Here is a 19,772-nt window from a genome sequence, read left to right as displayed (position 1 = left end):
CCCGCGTCCCCTGCATGGGTAGGCGGACTCTCAACCACTGCGCCACCAGGGAAGCCCACAAGGCAGGTTTTTGATCCTGCCAAGTCCACTAACTGGCTATGTGACCTTGTAATAGTCACTGCGTCTCCTGGACCGTATTTCCTCTCTCATCTATGAAATGGAGAGGACTGGGCACTAATCTGGAGCACCTGCTAGACGGTGAGCTCTGAAAGGACAGGGCCTGCCACAGGAACTGTGTTGCCCATGCATTCTCAGTAAGTGACACAATGCTTGGCACGTGGTAGGTCCTCAATGAATATTTATTAAACGAACAGAGTGAGGCTCTGTCTAGCTCCATTCTGGGATCTGAAGACTTATCCTAAATTTCTCATTGCTCTGCAGCACAAAGTTCACTTCCCCATTTCCCTTGGGCTCAGGAGGCCTGGCCTCTTGTTTCCAAGAGCCCCAGGGGGCTTCAGACTTAGAACTCACCTGGATCCTTGTCCCCAGTGTTATGGAAACTGAGGCGGGGAGGCCTGACTCAGCTCCAGAGCTAGAGGGAGAGAACAGGCAGAGGGTTCTGCGCTACCCAGCTTGAATAACAGGCAGCATCACAAAGTGGTCAGGACCCCCCCATGTGTTACCACGGGGTACAGAGGCTCAAAACAAGCCTGCGACTTAGCCAGGGCAAAGTGGATGGTTCTTTTCATCCACAGATGTAGAAACTGTGGCTCAGAAAGGGTAAGTCACTTGCCCCAAGTCACACAGCTATTTAGTGATCAGGACCCCTGGCTCTCAGAGCCAGTGTTTCCTTCCTCCACCTTCTCCCCTCGTGGCCCACAAGCTGTGACCGGAGCCCTGACTCTGTAGGCTAAGGAGGGAGCTCCTGAAGAGGTGGCCTCCGCCTCTCCTGAGGGCAACATCTCCCAGAACCCCATCACAGCCTGGGAGGGATGGCAATTGCAGTGAGATTTGAGGAGATGGAAAACTATTGGTGACTTTTTGCACTTAAATATTTAGACACATTTTATTCTTCGTAAAAAAAAAAAAAGGCTGCTTGGCAATTGCCCCGGCGCTAAATTTTTGCGGAAGACGTCAGATGCGCACACCGCTTCACTTTGGGTGTCTAATAGTGCAAGTGGCTTGCTATCTCCATTTGTTTGTTTCCTTGGTGTGCGCTCTCTTCAGCCCCTGGGAGCCCGAGGAAGCCTGGTGTTACATAAGCACCTCATCAAAGTAAACATCCAGCTCCAGGCTGCTTCCTTCAGTCCTTGCCCTGGAGGGGCACTTACCTCACCCCCGCGTTCTCCCAGAGCACAGAGAGAATTGTGTTCCTGACGCTGCCCCTTATTGCCAGCCAGTCGCCCCGGGGAGCCGAGCCCAGTCTGGAGCGTAGCTGAGCAGCATATCTGCTCCTCCTGCAATGGACAGGGCACAGGGAGCTCCTGTAAGCTGACCTCCCGGGCCCCTCCTGAGCATCCTGTCTTCCCTAGTAGCATTTATTTATTCATAGGACAACTGTGCACCAGGCCCAGGGCTGGGTACCAAGGATATAAAGAGGAGTTAGCCAAGATCCCTTCCCAGGGAAAACCCAAAGTAGAGCTGAGGTGACAGACACTCAAAGAACTCACTACAAATCAGCAGCTATAACTGAGAAATGTATGTATTCTGGGAACCACGGAGTGGGCGAGTTCTGGCTCTGCTCGGGAGTCAGCGGCATTTGCACAGGGCCTTGAAGGATACACATGAATGAATGAATGAATGAATGAGTGAGTTAGGATATATAAGCTGAAAACAGTTATTCATAACAAGGGGCATGAAGAGCACAGGAAAACAGCAAGTGGAGGACGGGACAAGCCACTTCTCCTGGCCTGGTGTGGCCAACTGCCTCCTTCCTTGATTCTGAGAAGGAAACCGCAGGCTGGGCATCCTGGGCCTGCTTACTTAACCTCTCTGTGCCAATAATAATACCCACATGATAGGACTGTGGCAAGGACTAAATGAGATACTTCAGGCAATGCTTAATAGAGTGTGTGGGACGTAGCAGGCCTTGATAAATGAAGTCATTATCATTACTTTTATCACTATCACCACCACGGTTGCTCACAAGCTTACAGGGATCCTAAAAAAAAAAAAAAAAAAAAAAAAAAAACAACATGCCTCGGAGGCATAAAAACATTGCTGGATGAACTTGATTCACCACCTGGTGTAAGCTTACATTCTTCACTTCCAACCCAAACATATCCTACTCCTTCTTGACTATGAAATAGAAAACGCTTTAGAAGAGACAGCCCTTTACCACGGGAGCTGCCTGGGCAACGCCCGGAGGCCTTGGTACAGGTTGTGTTGCCTGGGTCAGAAGTCAGAGCCAAGAGGTGACCTGCTCAGCTCAGAGCACAGGTGCTCAGCTCGGAGCTCGACGATGCAGCTACATGTGGCCCTTTATCGGAGTGAGCTGACGTCCACATGCCACCTATGGGCCCTGCTGGCGAAGGCACTGGGGCTCCGTAGCTGGCACTGGGGACAGGGACACTGCATCTCCTGGGATTTGAGCCTGGTGGTCCCACATCGTGGGGGAGCTGCACAGACCTCTCACGGGCCTTGTCCTGGATATTGGGACCCCACCACACACATTCACCGGACTGCCCAAGCCAGAAAGCAGGTCTCATCCTTAACGCCCCCTCCCCCTCACCACCCCCCCACCCCAAGCCTGTCATTTCTCCACCTGTAACACCTCACAAACGTACACAGCTTCTCATTCTCCCCTGCCACCTCCTCCAGGCAGGGCACCATCATCACTTGCAATAGTTTCCTAAAAGGTCTCCTTGCCTTTTTTTATTTTTTGCCTTCCTCCAATCCCTTCTCCACACTGAAGCAGGAGCAATCTTTCCAAGACAGATCTGGCCAAATCGATCCTCAGCTTAAAATTCTTCTACGTCCCCCAATCCTTCGGTAGCCGAGCCTCCAAGACCCTCCATGATCTCCAGCCCCTCCTCCCATCACAGCCCCCGTCCCACACGGGGCTCCTGTCAGATGGAAAAGCTTGTATTTCACTCACCTGCCAAGACCTCTCCCGCTACGGAAGTTCCCTCAGCCTCAGGTACTTCCAACCACGCCCTTGTCACTTGGCTAACTCCTCATCCTCCCGGTATCAACCCAGACCCCAGGCCCTGCCCTCTAGAAGCCATCCTTGACCCCACTAGATTTTACTAGGTGCCCTCCTAGGTGCTTTCAGGTGGTCCTCCCTTGCCTGATTACAGCATTTAACACAATGTACTAGAAGTGCCTGCTTACCTGTCATCCGCCTCTGTTCTCGCATGATCTCTAAGCTCGCAAAGGGCATATCCCCATCCTGAATGATGCCTGAACATAGCAGGCAATAAACATTTGTTGAATGAATAACAAATGAACAAGTAAATAAGTAAGCAGCAAATGAATGAATGAGTTAGGATATATAAACTGAAAACAATAATACACAACAGGAGGTCATCACCCAGTGGAAGCTGACACAGGATGGAGGCATGAAGAGGTCAGGGGCTAACAGGAAGGGAGGGGACCTGGCAGAAAGGCAGGGAGGACATCAGAATAAAACGCCCCTGTCCATCCTGCTCCAGAGCCCTGGACCCCACCTGCATAAATCTCAGGGACAGAGAGTTTCATCAACAGGAAGACTTACACTAATTCATAAACTTTCTTTAAATTAAAATCAGGCAACGCACACACACATACACATATACCCCACAGACATCTTCGTCGCTGAAAAGTTGCTCCTTATAAAATAAAAGAAGCTGTTTAAATGTCTTCCTTCCAAGCTAGCCCCACAGAGCTGGAGCTGAGAATACATTAGCCTTTAATGAAGTGAGACTCTCATCTTCCAGGAGACACCTCATTTAGCGCAATTGTTTCAGAGCCATTACAGAAAGACAATTACAAGGAAGCGGGGAGAGTAATTGGAAATGCTGGCAGGAGTTGGGCGAAATGATAATAAATAAAAATATTCAACCTAATAAGCTTCCAGGAGGGGGTGGGATGAAGAAAATCAACATAATTAGAACTGAACCTTAGCAAGGAAAAACAGACAGCAGGGTGGCAAGCGCTCAACTTGTACGGGAAGAAAGAAGTCACATGCAGCCCGTGATGATTCCCAGGCTGCAGGCCTATGGACCCTCCGGAAGCTGCTGGAGGGAGAAGGGGGTGCCCAGAGCCCAGAGGCACTGGGGGGCGCAGAGTGTGCTGTTCCCGGCCACAGCAGCCCGGGTGTGTGGGAGAGGCAGGCCCAGCCTGCGCCTTGGGTCCTCCAAGTGTGGAGAGCAGGCGGAGGGAGGCCAGGGAGGAGCCGCCGAGCCCAGATTCTGCTGCTGACAATCTCTGGTTCTGCAACCCTGGGCAAGAGGCCTCGGCTTCTGGTCTTAAGATGATGGAGGACAGCTGTTAAGATCTGTAAGTGTTCTGTCTTCTGTGCCCGCCATCTCCCTCTATTCAAACCCACCCCTTATCTGAGAGGCCCCCTCTTGGCTTCTGAAATTTCAACATGGGAGCCTAGAAGTTAAGCTTAGAGACTCAGCCTAAGCATCATTTATACAAAAATCACTCCTGACCCCATTCTCCCCGCCCACCCCACCCCTGCCAGGAGAACTACCACTACCGGCTTCCCCTGGGCCCTGGCCACACCCAGCGGCTATAGCACAGCCCCTAGAACACAACCACATTGGTTGATGGGTTCTGTCCTCCCTAAATGACTGTCTAGAGCATCTGCAGAGGAAATGGTGTGAGGCCTGGCCGTTTGTTCCAAAACACTCTCAACGAAGAGGGGAGTGCTGATTTACGTTATGATTTCTTGTTCGGTTGTTTTGGAAAAAAGGGAATGTAAGGAACTTGAGGTCAGAGACCTCAAATTTGACACCCAGTACCTAACTCAGAACCTGGTACAAAGTAGGCATACACTTATTTTTTTGTTGCATAATGTGTCTCTAGTAAATATGTCAAGTGTACTATCTGGGAGTAGACAGTTGAGGATTAAATTGAAGTCAAATTTTAAAACTTTCCAAGATTCTCAGATAGTCTCAATTCAAATAAATATTATTCAAACCCCATGTAATTTACTGAGTGCCTGTCATGTGCCAGGCTCTGGAGAGTCACAGGTGAAGAGGGTCCCCAAGTCACCATCCCGAAGGAATTTGCCAGCCAGTGAGCTTCAGGCTGTATAGTTTTAGGCATGACATGAGGCCACGCTAGGGGATGGGATATTTGTCCAGAGACAATAGCAAATAGGCACTGGACTCATCTCCTGGAGAGCGGGCCAGGGGCCCAAGTCCATGGTCCTCAGACTTGTTTACAACTCTATCAGTAAAACACGTGTAATACACGCTCAGTGCATACGTATATAAACATGCATGTGTGGGAGTGTATATATTCACCCTACTGCTCTACCAATATATGAGATGTCTTAGGGAACATATTCAAAAATAGAAATCTAAATAGGATGAGATTAAAAAAATACATACAATTAAAGTTGTAATATTTTCTTCTCTTATTCCAATGGCCCATCTTGCTCACTCTGTTTTGGAGACTCTATGTATAGAGTATCAGTGTCTGGGACTTGACAGGCCTGCCATACAGAAGTAATGCTGGTCTGCTCAGTACACCAAACAGAATTTAACACCTGTTTTTCTTTCGCTGGCCCTAGCATCCAGTTTCCAGTAACTGGTGACAAATGTAATGAATGGTAATCCCATTCATTTGACAAACACGTGTGATAAATTCAGAATGTGCCAGGCGCCATGCCAGGTGGAGTGAAGGCTACAGAAGCATCAGCCACGTGCCCTGTACTGACACATCTTCATGGAAGAGGACAGACAGATATACTCAGGATGCAGGTGGACACTGGTCAGTGTCACGAGACTCAGGCCAGGTACTCTGGAAGGGAGAAAAGGCTTGGTTTTCCCTGAGGGCTCTAAGGCTGTGGAAGAGGTGGTGTGAGACTGGGGAGGAAGGGCAGGGTTTGGCCGTGCAGACAGAGAAGACTTTTCAGGAAAAGGAAATGCCGGGGGCAAAGACACAGGGGCAGTAAATCAAGGGGCGCATTCTTCTCTGCAGATCCTCAGCTCCATCTGGAGATCCCATATCCTGAGGCCGGGTGAAAGAGAGAGAATAATACTTACTAGAATTGCACATAAAAGGGACAGGGACGTGCTCTCAGGCTGAACACCCTGGAAACTAGAGAGCAAGGCATGCTGCCATGACAGCCTCCCTTCAAACATGCCAGTGGTTTGTCCAACAAAACAAGCATTTATTGTGCACCAAAGGCTAACAGGAGAGGAAAGCATTCTCCTCTGCCAGGGATGAACTGCGCATGACCTGGCCTGCAGGCGAGGAGAACAGATGACCCCTAGGGTCCATGCTAGTTCTAGGATGTTACACTTCGTACCCTTACCCTTGGAGAGCCAAGCGTCTCTAATAAAGATATAATCGACATATGATGTGATTAATAGTCACAGAAAGATGCCCAGTGTGCACCGGGAGCTCAAGGAAGATAAACCCTAGGTGAGGTGTGGTTACAGACATACTCATCACCAAGAAACTGAGCTCTAACCAGGTACATGAGGGGGGATGGAGGTTACTCAAGGCAAAGAGGACCTCGTGTAGAAGCAGAGACGCACAAAAGGGTACAGAAACCCCAAATCCTGCTGGTAACAGCAGATGGTCCTGGGATCCAGCAAAGCCAAAGAAAGCAGGAACCTCTGGGGCCCTGGGAGGAGACAAGAAGCCTGGGGATCGCTCTCAGGCTGACCCTGCTGAGCCTAGAGCTGGGTACCACACACAGTGGTGCTTAATAAATGTGTATGGATTGCAGATTGTCATTTCTAGGAAGTAAGGGCTGGGATAAGCAATTCATTCTTATAAAGCCCCAGGCAGGGCCACATGCTGAGATGCATTTATTAAAGTCTTCTCATGAGAGAGGGAGGGAGGGGAGAGAAGAGGGAAGGGGAGGAGCTGAGACAGGGGCTGCCCACCCTCGTCGACAGAGCCCCTCATCCCTCCATATCCCAGAGCAGGCACAGGGTCCAAAGGGGAGAGTAGACCCGGGCTATGGAGAAGAAAGGAAAACCAGCAACAATGCTCTGCACCCAGAAGCAGGGTCAAGCATACCTACTATTTCCTTTAATTTTCCCAACGATCCTGTAAGATGAGATTTTATTACTCTTTAATAGATGGGGAAACTAAGGCTAAGACCTGGTCCCGTCTCATCAAGGGAGGAAGTGGGAGAGGGGACTGAGGTTTGAATCCATTGCACCCTATTCCTCCAGATGCTGCCCAGACTGCAGGGCAGATGGGGAAGGCGAAGGCGAGCTGGACACCCCCAAGTGTGTGCTGCCCCAGGTTCCGGGTCCCCTCCAGCCTTCCCAGGTTCTGCCGCCCCCGACATCACTAGGTGAAATCCTAGGAGCTGGTGCGGACCTGCCCCAGGGCCCAGGCCAGAGATGGCCAGCAGCCCTCTAGGACCCGGAAGGTTCTTTGTTAAATGTGGTGCAGAAGCATCCTTAGCAGAGGAGCCTTTCATCCCCTTCTCATCCTGGTTGCTTGCTCCAGCCTTGACTTACACTTCGCATCTAGAATGCCAGCACACCCTATAGAACCCCTGGGACCTCCCCAGGCCCTGACATCACTCCCCTCCCAGGAGGTAGGAGCCCTGGGTTCCAGCCCAGCCTCTACCACCAAACCCTCGGTGGCCTTAGGCAAGGGGTTGCCTCCTTTGAGCCTCAGTTTCCCTGCTCGGTACCAAGGAATTCAGTGACCCCTAAGGCCTTGAGCATCCCACGAGCCTCTTCTTCACTCTCCAGACTACTCCTTTTCCTCCCTGCCCCATCCCACAAAAGCCAGGAATTCCTTCCCTTGGGTGAGTCACCATCGCAGGCCCCTGGGAATCCCAGGTTACGCCATCCCAATGGGGGCAGGCTGGCTAGGACCAGGGCCTCTGCACAGCCCAGCCAGGGTGTGCTGGTCACGAGACTTGGGGAGGGGGCAAGGTCCCCAACTCAAAGCCAATCCCAACTGCTTCATTCACAAGAGATGTCCTAGTGCAGTGGGAAGTAGGCTTTGGGGTCGTGCAGACTTGAGTTCACATCCCATCTACCCCTCTTTCTAGTTGTGGAACAATGAGCGTGTTGCTTAACCTGTCTGATTAAGCCTGGCTCTCTGATCTGTTCTATTATTAGAGGACCTGCCTCAGAGCGTCGGTGGGAGGGTTACAAGAGATAATGCACTGAACAGAAGCTATTCTTCTTCAGCCTCCTGGATAAGGATAATAGTAGGACTCCCAAAGTACTCGACAGTACTGGAATCACATGGTACGGGGAACAAAGCTGCCACCCATGCTCAGCCAGTCACCAAGGCTGAGCAGTTTCTTGATGAAAAAACCCACCTTGCAGCAGGAAAGACTCCCTCAGGAGAGACCCAGATGGGTCACTTGAATGTGATACACTTTCCTTTTTTAAAATTGGGTTTAAAGTTATAAAACAACAGCAGTGAACTCCTCCTGCTTCTGCAGGTACTTGGGCCCACGTGGGGACTGGGGGCATGAATTAAACTCACCCAGCCTCCCCCGTAAGACCGGGTGGTCCCGAGCCCAGACACTCCCCACCCCCGTGTGGTCCCCTGCACCAGAAAGCGGCTCCACACTAGTCCCAGGCTGGAGAGGGGTCTGCCTCGTGGACCGACCTCACAGGCACCCTCAGACGCCCACCCCCAAAACCCACCCCAATTCAGTCCTAAGTATTCCTAAGGTGCCTTCCCATTTCCCGCTGTAATAAATGGCACAGAATGCAAATGGAGCTGGATGTGGGACCCAGATGTTTGCCCTAATTTAATTGAGGGAACACCTTGGATTAAACACTTTGCAAAACACTCACAAATAGGTTCAGTGCATTCGGTAATGAAAAGTCTCCCAGACCCCAGGCACTTGGCTGCAGCTGCCTGGGGCTCTAGGAGCATTGCCCGGGGTGGGCAGGCATGCGGGAGAGACCAGAGCAGGGTGGAGATGGGATGCCTCCAAACACAGGGAGAAAGCGAGGGAGCCAGGTTCCCAGGAGGGCTCCCAGCAGATTCTCCACCAGCTGGGGCTGACTCCACCAAGAGGCACGATCTGGAAGGGCTGGGGATGGTGGTAGGTAGGCAGCGCCTGCCTCCCCACGTAGGTGATGGCTCGCCCGTGAGGACCCACGATGGGCATTGCCTCCCTGTCCTCAGGACTCAGCTCCAACCTGGAGGCCTCACTGCCCACCTGGCTGACATCCAGTCACCCACCTGCACGGAATTGGGGCCTCCAGGCCCAGGGACTCCAGGGAGGAGTTAAGCCTACTTAACCTTTTGGACCTGAGAGTGGGTGGGAGACCTCTCTCAGAAATTTGGGGCTTATTTGCACAGCAGCGCTAATTTCTCTGAAGCTGCTTCTTCCTTCCCTGCCCCTGCAGCTTAGGGTGCCTCAGAAGCTCAAATCCTGTGCCTCTACCAAGCCCCAACCCTCCCGCTTCACCTTTCACCCACCCATCCATCCATCCCCTCAGCTCTGGAGCTACAGAGATGAGTGACGCCGGCACCTGCCCTGGTGTTCACAGTCCCAGATGCCATGTGATAAAGGCTCTCAGGGAGGTATACTGTGCAACCAGGGAGCCTGGGACAGTGCAGCAACTTGGCACAAGAGGGTCAAAAGACCAGTGGAGAAAAGGGGAAAAGCTTACCTAGGAGAGGGAACAGCATATGCAAAGATAATGAGGCACAGAAGACTGGGCAATGGCTGAGACTCAAGAGAGACCATTTGTGTGGGTCCACTTGGGGGATAGGCAGCACAAATGAAGATGGGCCCTCTTCACCAGACCCCTCCTCCCACCCCAGCCCCTGGAAGTCCCCATAGTTGGGCCAATGGGGAATCAGTTCCCATAATAATTGCTCTGTTAGTCTCAGAGTTCCAACACGGCCTGGATGCTTTTATATTCCTGAAAACAGAATCCCTAATTTTCAAACACAATGATCACTTCAAGTGTAATAACCATTATAATAATAACCCCTTACACTTGCTTTATAGTTTATAAAACCCTTTCACATATCTCTTATAATCTTCCACCAACAACCCTTCAAGAAAGATAGAATAGGTAGTGGTAGAATTCCTGCTTTCTGAATGAGAAAGTTAAATCCAAAGGTCCCAGCTACCTAAATAACAGAACTTGGGCTCAAGCTCAAGTCTATCTGACAGCAAAGGGCATGCTTGTTCACTCATTCAGTGCATCACAGAGTGTTTGTTGAGCACCTATTTATGTACCAAGAAACCCTTCAGACTCGGAGCATAGATAGCATGGTGGGGATGTTAAGATGATGACAAGCCTCGGTGAAGAGGCAGAACATGGGCACCAAGGGACAAACTTCAGGGCAAAAAGCAAAGCACTGAAACTCAGCAACCAAGAAAAGCCTAAAGCACTGTCTTCAAACACGGCCTCACACAAACACACCCTGCGGCCTGCACAGACACAGGCAACAGGTATACGCCCTTATCACATAGGAGGATGCGAGCCGTTTCTCCTGGAGTGCCCCCACGCTCCGCAGCATGGAAGGCAGACTCCTTTATCCTCACATCCCCACCGCTAGCTTGGCAACAGACCAGAGCCAGCAGCCGGGGGCCATCTGTGGGGCCTGGGTTTCGCCCATCCCCCAGCACACACACAGACGCACAGGCCCTCCCAGTGCAGCAACCCAGGCATTCCAGCACGGGGACAGCCCAGGGTGCAACAGCTTAGGTTCTAGTCAGGATGGATAGATGGATGGATGAATAAATGGGACGGACGGATGGATGGATGGATGGATGGATGGATGGATGGATGAGATGGATGGATGGGTGGATGGATGGGATAGATGGATGGATGGGTGGGCTGGATGGATAGGTGGGATGGATGGATGGATGGATGGATGGATGGATGGATGATGGATAGATGGGTGGATGGGATGGATGGGATAGATGGATGGATGGATGGGATAGATGGATGGATGGGATGGATGGATGGATGGATGGATGGATGGATGGATGGATGGATGGTTGAATAGATGGATAGATGGGGAGGGAGGACTGGGAAGCATAGGAGCTTTCACCTACCTAGAGGTAGAGCCTGCTGGATCCCCACCACTGGACCCAGTTACAAGTAAACAGTGCCTTGCTCTCTGATGAGGATAGACTATCCTCAGTGCCCTCTGCAAAAACAATACCCACGTCACAGGATCCACGTGAGGGTGTGCAACAGGAGATGCTGACACACCTGGTGCAGGGCCTGGCACACAGGGGGATTAAGGCTTTCCCACCCAGGAAGAAAGGTAATGGATGGGCAAGTAACTCTGCAAAGCCCCCACAGAAATCAGGCTCCTGCCCCCTCCTCCCCCCATCGCCCATCCTGGGGTTTGGAGGGCTTACTAGAGAAAACCTCTCCATCACTCCACCCCCTACCCCTTGGTTCATTCCTTCATTTTTCATTCAACCCAACCAAACTTGTAGGGGGCCTCTTGTGGCCAGGGATGATTCTAGGTACTGGGATTAGGAGAAGAATAAGATTCAGTTCTTAACTTGGATAGATAGGTACATATGTTTGAGGTGCTGTGACAACGTACAGGATGAAGGAGGACAGCAGTGTTTCAGGAAAGGCAGCAAGCCCTGTGAGCAGTAGTCAGAGAGGAGATATGTGAGCTGGGTATTGCAGGAGGCGCAGGGGCTATTCAGGACGAGGAGATTCCAGGCAGAGCACGTGCAAAGGCACTGAGGTGTGAAGTGATACAGAGTATTTGGGGGGAACTGAGCAACCTGGTATATTTGGGTACCAGGAATAGGAGTGTCTGTCAGTAACAGGGAGGAGGGAGCTACGAGGCGGGCAGGAGATGAAGCAGGAAAAGTAGACGGGGCTGAGCTGTGAGGCCCCTGGCCAGCCAGGCCAAGGAAGCTGCAGACAGTAAAGAACCCCTGCGGATGAAGGAGCACAGGCGTGACATGGGCACACGCTCACAAGAGCATTAATTAGGCTCCAGCTATTGCTGGCACAGCGCTAGGCTTCTCCACATACAGGAGACTCTGATGATACATGAATTTGACAAGGTCTTCTCCTCTTTGATTCATGCAATTATCGCTGGAGAAATGGCCAATTTGGGAGCAATTTTTCTTCTCTGAAGAGCCAGGCTGGCTGGCTAACAGTGAAGGCCAGGGGAGGGTTCCTGCATCACTACCGCCACCACCCACAGCCAGAGCTGCTGGGGGCAGTGCCTGGAAATCCCGCAGAAGCTCTGGGGATTTGGGAAGGACTTGAGGAGGGTAATGGTGGAGGCGACAGGAGCCACAGAGGAAGCGTTAAGGGGGGAGAACCCCTCAGGCTGGACAAAGATTTGTGGGTACCTGCATTTCCAGAGAACAGGAGAGAAAGGCCAGGTGGGTGGTGGCAGCCACCTTGTAGCTCCAAACCTTGCTGGAAGCTTCCCGAGGCCTGCTTACAGCAGGGAAGGTTCTCCCTCCCCTCCTTTCTCTCCTCCCCTCCCTCCCGGCCGGCCCTCCTTCCCTGCTCCTCTCCAGAAAGGTTTATGGGGAAGACTCCAAATAGCCCCTCTCCTGCAGTCACGGTCACACCAGCTGAAAGGAGATTTAATTAGCAAAATCTCGTTAGGCAAACGAAATTATCCGTAAGACAATAGTCCTCTGGACAGGGGGTATGATTAAACAAAGCCATTAATTGAGAGTCGCTTTGGCAGCCCCCCCGGAAGCACTCATCTCTGGGCCAGCGGAACAGACTCGGGCCCCTCCGCCCGCCCCACCCCTCCCCTCCCCACCTCATCTCGGCTCTTCCAGGGCCCCTCCAGTTGGGGCTGCAGACCTCTATCTCATCAGTGGCCTCTCTGCCGCCAGATTCCTGCTAAAGTGCCTTGATTGCATAATGTCTATTTGCATAATGTAAATTGCAGTCTCCTAGCTTGGGAGGCAGGAATCACAGAACAGCCATTATTTTTTTACCACTCCACAAAAATTCTACATTTAGAAAGCAGATTTGCAGCTCAGAAAGCCGTATAAATCTGAATCTGCCACAAATGTCATTAAATCACACCAATTAAGCCGGACCAACGAAGAGCCCCTGTCACTGTTCTCTGCACACTCAAGGACTCCCAGGCCAGATGGAGGCCACGAAAAACTGGAGGCTGTGGCAGCGGGGCTGCAGCAGGAGCTGCAAAGGCAGGAAATTCTGTCTCATAAACCTTCACACACACACCCCAAGCATAGGCCCCATCAGGGCCTGGTGGGCGGAGGACGGAGAGGGGGCGGAAGTAGGTTGAGTTATTTCTAAGCTTGTTGCCTGATTTTTTTTTTTTTTTTTGGCGATATGCGGGCCTCTCACTGCTGTGGCCTCTCCCGTTGCGGAGCACAGGCTCCGGACGCGCAGGCTCAGCGGCCATGGCTCACGGGCCCAGCTGCTCCGCGGCATGTGGTATCTTCCCGGACCGGGGCACGAACCCGTGTCCCCTGCATCGGCAGGCGGACTCTCAACCACTGCGCCACCAGGGAAGCCCCTCAGCAGCTCTTTAATGACCTTTTTCTGTCTTCTCCCAAGTCCCCTCCAGCCAAGTGAAGGAAAACCGGGGACAAATCCTGCCCTGACTGGGCTGGGCTGGACCGGATTCTGAACTCCTTTTAAGAGCTGTTTCCTAGGGGCCACTGGAGAGAGAGGTGAGTCACAAGGTCCCTAGAAAGGGGCCTTCCCTCCAACAACCACTCATGATTCCAGCTTCCCCGCAGCCATGTACCTGGTTACTCTTTTGCCTCTTTATTGCTCATTCAATATTCATCTGTCAAAGGGCAAGATGCTAATGTGTATTATTAAAATATCAATAGTTTATGAGTGAACTTTTATGGAGAGTACAGTTAAAGGAAGGCTGCTAGACCACCTCTGTCAGCAGCAACGGAGAGGAACAGTCCTTCCGTCTCTACTTTTTCCTAACGTATTGGGTGAGTGGATGGCTGAACCATTACTGTATACATATTGTGCGCCAGGAATGTCTCTAAAGCTCGCACGTGCTGGATTTCATTTAGTGCTCACAGCCGTCCTGGGAAGGGTGTACAATCCCATTTCCATTCTAGAGACAAGGAATCTGAAGACCAAAGAGATGTATCCAGAATCACAGAGGTTCTAAGTCTTGGGGCTGAGACTCAAACCCCAGCTTTGGACTTCAAACCCAATGTTTATCCCCCCAAGTTGAAGCCTTGAAAATACAAATGATCTTTTAGGTTTTTATCTGTTTCCTTCACCCGCCCAAATTAAACATTCATTTCCTGACCTAAGTTTCACAGAAGGGGAAAGGAGAGAACAGGAAATCATTCTGTGCTTTCACACAGACCCATTTCCACAAAGCCAGCCTCCACTTTAGAGGTGTCTAAGTCAGTTCCCAGAATCTTTTCTGCACATTGAGAATCTTAGAACTGAGGGTAACAGTGGAGGTGATGTCATCAGACTTCTCCCTGTTAGAGGTGAGTAAACTTGAGTTTCTTGGAGCCGCATAATGAAGTGATTAAGTCTCTAGGATAGAGTCATAAGTTTGATTTCAACTCTGTGACTAACTTACTGTGTCACTGACTACGGTACCTCTCTTGTCTCTGAGCCTCTCTCCCTTTCTGTATGTAATACCAAGATAGTAACAGTGTCTCATAAAATGGTATGAGGGTTTCAATAAGAACATGCACATCACGTGCTGAGCAGAGTGTCTAGCATGTAGTAAGTGCTCAACAAACGACAGTTATTGCTATTAATATTAAGTCGACTTGTGGAAGACTCCAAGACTCTCCCACCAAAACTTTTCAGCAAAACCAAGCCCCTTTGCCCCTCTCTTCCCTGCCCCCTCCCTTTCACCATTAGCCATTTTCATATCTTGGCCCTTTGGAGAAACCAACTGGTTCTGCTCCCACCCTGTGGTTGCTTGAGTTTTGTTTCCATCCCCTTAAGTCACAACAAGGTATCCAGGGTACTCAGATTCTCTTCCAAAACTTAGCTGCATCCGGGTCAGGAAAATGGCAAAGGAAATGGAGCCTGGTCCTCAAAGGCCCCGCGTCCACAGGTTACAGTGTGCGTGGCAGAGAGGAAGCACGGAGAGGAAAGGACACGAGGATCACGGAGGAAGGGCTGCCCAGCTAGCCCACGCCCCCTGCACACCCTGACAGACCCGACAGCCTCTTCGGTCTGATCTTTGGCTGAAGCCTCCCCCAGCCCGGAAGGCCAGGGAGTGGAGGGTGTGGGAGCTATGCCTGGGAATGCAGGGCTCAAGGCTTGTGGAGTCCTTGTCACAGGTCCAAGGCCCTCTCCAGACCTGGCACTTCAAGCTGTGGGTTGCAAACTGGACCCCTTCTTGCTGAGAAGGACTATAATGTACAGCAGGGGTGAGCAGCCTGTTAGGAACCGGGTTGCACAGCAGGAGGTTAGCGGCGAGCAAGCAAGCTTCATCTGCTGCTCCGCATCCCGCATCGCTCGCATTACCGCCTGAAGCATCCCTCCCCTCCCCCACCCCCCCCCACCCCCACCCCCACCCTCCCGATCCGGGGAAACCGTCTTCCACAAAACCAGTCCCTGGTGCCAGAAAGGTTGGGGAGCGCTGAGGTAGAGGTTTCTACCAACTGCAGGGCCTCCTAACACCAGCGTGTCCTCGGGAAATGCCTCCCTGGGGAGGAGCCTAGCCTGGCTGCGGCGGCGGGGGGTGGGGGTGCCTTTAAACCCAGACACTGGGTGGGTTTCGACAGTTTGGTTCTTGGAGGCAGGTTTCCTTGGCCTGCCTCGGGAGTAGACGAGGCTGTGCTGGGCCAGACCTGAGGAGCACTAGCTGTGGGAGTGTGCCCCCAAAGACGGCTGCTACAGCATAGTACCCCCCAAACACACTCTCCTTTGGATACTCCTCCTTTGAGACGTGGCTGCAGGGGCAGCGTCCATGTCCCCTTCTCTAAACCCAGGTGGGCCTTTGTGCCTGCCCCCAACCAGGGCAATGTGTGAACGTGATACCGCTGGGCTTGGGCAGCGCAGCCCCGTCCGGCTCCGGTTCCCTCTCAGGACGCTCCCTCTGGGCATCCAACCACCACCTTCTGAGGATCCAAGTTATGAAGATGTCCAGGCCACGTGGAAAGGGCACGTGGGCCTGGTGGACAGCCCCAGCTAGCGCCTCAGCCAACAGCTGGTATCCACCCCCAGAGGGATGAGCGAACGAGCCTCCAGATGATTCCAGCACCTAGCTTCTGCCCCAGCAGAGACCCCAGACCTGTGGATCCGAGGCAATCTCCCCACTGTGCCCTGTTTGAACTCCTGACTCACAGAATAAATGAGCATAATAAATGGTGTTAAGTCACTATGTCTTGGCGTGGTGTGTTACCCAGCCATCGTAACTGGAACACCACTCGAATTAAATTAGAATGTTTGCTATCTCCCTCGCAAATCCAGCCCTCACTTCAGACTTGCACACTGTTCCCTCCTCTGCGGGTCCCGTCCCTCCTCTTCCTCCCCCCCCCCAAAAGGCAGGCTTCTCCTTAGCAAAAAACACTCCCAGGAAGAGCCTTTGAATCTTCCCCTTTCAGAGTCCCAGGACCTGAAGATCCCCACTCTTCCTCGTTCCTCTGTGCGGGTCCCCGAGTGTCCCCACGAGGCAGCTCCCCCAGGTGTGGGTGGGCCCGGGCCAGGCGCCCGGCTGCTCTCGGGGACAGGGACGGAACGTGCAGACTTCTTTCCCCTACACGCACCCCGGTCTCATGAAGCTTCACGCTCGGCTTGCTTCCCCTCACACTGACGTGACCGATGAGGCCCCTCTAACCTCCGGTGCGAGGAGACATCGATTCTCACAAAGGTCATTATCTTCCTACTCTGGCTCCCCCCACCCCGGCCCCATCTCCTAGGTAGGCTTTCCTGGAACAGGATGGAGGGAGGCGCCCTTCCCCGGCCCGGTGTCTGGGGACCCAGCACTCCAAGCCGGGCGGAGAGGGGACGCCCTGGGAGCCGCGCCCTGTCACTCACAGAGGTACCAGCGGTGCCGCGCAGGCCATTAGGCGGAGGGCGGGCGCCCCGCTCCTCACCGGGCAGCCATCGGCAGGAAGTTAGACGAGCGCAGGGCGGCCATTCTTATGATTTATTCAAATGCTCATTACAGTCCATCTATTTTGACACAGAGGTGAAGATGGGCGCTGATAACGGTTAATCATTTAAAATTCCGTGGACGGGATGGGAGCCAATGTACTATCAAAGCCGCAGCCGCTCAGCCCCCGGGAGCCCCCGAAGCAGGGTAGGGAAGCTGTGCAGCCTCAGGCCAGCCCTTCCAGCTGACATTGCCTGCGCGGCGCCTAGGTGGAGGGTGCACAGGGGAAACAAGGAGCAGGGAATCCCAGACTAGCCTCCAGGAGCTCACAGCCTCGCTGAGGGCACACAGCGAAGCGCGGGCAGAGGCATGCCCAGCACAGGGTTGAGGCACAGCATCTCAGAAGAGGGAGAAATCACCTCCGGCTGGATTACCGAAGGAGGTCGCAACGAGCAGACTGGACTCAGGCCAGGGCCTACAGGCGGGAAGACTTCTGCCAAGTGGGAGAACCAATATGAGCAAATACACAGACGGATAAGGTGGGGAGCAGTTTCTGTGCTGATGGAAGGGAAGCGACCAGCAGTATCTCCTTTTCCCTCCCTCATGTCTCTCTAGAAACAACCAGACATAAAAGCAAGCGCGAGCTATGAACTTGGCCCAGGTCCTCCTCTCACGGCCTCCCAAGCTTAGCCTGCCCTTGCAAACTCAAGAGCTTCCCTCTCCAACACTCAGGACACGCCTAACACGTCAGGTCCACCTTAACGCACAATCAATACAGTCGAATTAAATAGGATGTCATGTCACAGGGCCTCTTCGTCACATTCGGACCTCATCTAATTAGAGGTCCACTGTATTTCACATTCTGACTAGCTCATTGAGACAGGGTGCGTCTCTCACACAATGCAGGGCTGTGAAAGATCAGGTTCAGGGCTGGTCTTTAACCCATAACCTTATTGAGTCAGCGTGGAAAATGCCAATCAGAGTTACTCACAGTTCACAGTCCCTTTTCTGGTGAGCGGCATGGAGGATGGCCAGCCTCAGAGTCCTGCTCCAGAGTCAACCTGTCAGTGAAAGAAAACATCTTTATAGACTGTGTATGACTCTGCTGGGAGCGAGAGGCAAGATCGGATGTGGGTAAACTCAGAAGTGGGTCCTGCTCCGGAGCACAGGCAGGGCCGGCAGCCCTGTGTCCCCACTGCTGAGTCGGGGTAGTTTCCTGAGCAAGGAGCTCCTGGTGCAAAACGACGGTTGTTTAGAGGACTAACCAGGACGGAGAGACAGGATTTCTTGCGAGTTTCATCCCCTTCCCCAGAGAAAAAGAGGCTCATGCCTGTGGGGAGCCCTGAGCCGACCAAGGCAATGATCATTTACTGATGCCACCTGTCTGACGGAAGACCCCGTGCAGGGGGGACAGAGCTGAGCAGCCCCTGGGGAAGCTGGCAATCTATATGGGGGAGCTGCCCAAACAAGCAAACACCACCACCGATGCTGTGGTTTACGGCAGGATTATGGAAAGTCCAGATGTAGGAGGGCACTTTCAAGTAAAAGTGAAGAGTCCCACTGGGTTAGAAGGGAGATGTGCGTGGAGAAAAATGATGGGGGCGTGACTGGAAAGATCAGAAAACGTGACTGCTTTCAATTCTCTTCTTGGGATAAAGCAATAACAACAAGAAGAAGAAAAACCCAGCACATATTTATCAGGTGTCTGCTCCGCGAGCTACACTCTCCAGGTGCAGCAGGAATGAAATCCACAGCTCCTGTAATAAAAGTGCGAAATAAGAATATCCATATGAAACATCATCCAATAAGACGAGAACATACATAAGGTAGTGCTGAACTGTGTGGTAGAGGCCATAACTCTCTCTCCACAGAGAAGCAAAGTTGGCGACAGCTGGGGCCTTCAAAGACGTTTTCAGGGGGAGGGAGACCTTGACTGGGGTCTTGGAGGACTGGTCAGGAAAGGTTCGGCCGGTGGAAGAAGAGAGACGGCATTCCAAGAGAGGGAGCACTCTGAGCAAGGGTGACGGGGGGAAAGCATGGAGTGACCAGGGACAAGGCAGGGGCTGAGAGACCAGAGGAGGGAGTAACGCTGAGTAAGCAGGGAGGGGCCAGAGCATCCGGGCTCCGAGTGTCGGGCAGAGAGGCCAGGCTTGCGCTGTGAGCTCCTGGAGCCATTGAAGGTTTTCCAACAAAGGAAGGTCATGAAGAAGAGGGCACTCCCCACCCCACCACTCTTTAGTATTTTCCTTTTAATTAAGACAGAGAGGCTCCCTGGAAGAGGTAGAATTTCAGATAGAAGATTCAGGCATGGGGTGTAATACAACGCGCTCATGGAAAGATGTCCCTCTTGTTCATGACGACGTCGCCCAGGATGAGGCACTTCCTCTGGGGCTGGAAGATACTAATATCTCCAGGACCAAGACTGGTGACTCACGCAAGGACCTCAGAGACAAGACCAGACCACTGAAGGCAAGTGCGTGAGGATGAGGACTGCACCTTATGCATCTTTATAGCCCAGCATGTGTCAGGTTCTCAGCAAGTGTCTGTTGAAATGTTCAGTGATGGACTCTGTTCATTCTAATCAGTTTTCACAACCAGCCTCTGGCTGGCAATGGGCTCCAACTTGTAATCTTCTAAACTACTGACACATTGCTACTGAGCATACGTGACCTCAGTACAGGAAGTTT

At 52.3% G+C, this 19,772-nt stretch overlaps 1 protein-coding gene across 2 annotated transcripts in view; it reads right to left on the bottom strand.

Moving 5' to 3' along the window:
• PKNOX2 (PBX/knotted 1 homeobox 2) overlaps positions 1-19,772 on the bottom strand; it is a 256,409-nt gene that overhangs the window by 166,270 nt on the left and 70,367 nt on the right. For both annotated transcript variants that reach the window (XM_082629707.1, XM_082629708.1), the window contains exon 2: positions 18,077-18,146. The gene's annotated coding sequence lies outside the window, so the exon portion shown is untranslated. The remainder of the gene's footprint in view (positions 1-18,076; positions 18,147-19,772) is intronic.

The sequence above is a fragment of the Mesoplodon mirus genome (assembly GCF_964341445.2).
Source record: "Mesoplodon mirus genome assembly, chromosome: 7".
Taxonomy (NCBI): Eukaryota; Metazoa; Chordata; class Mammalia; order Artiodactyla; family Ziphiidae; genus Mesoplodon; species Mesoplodon mirus.
This window is presented reverse-complemented; position numbering and strand designations above follow the sequence as displayed.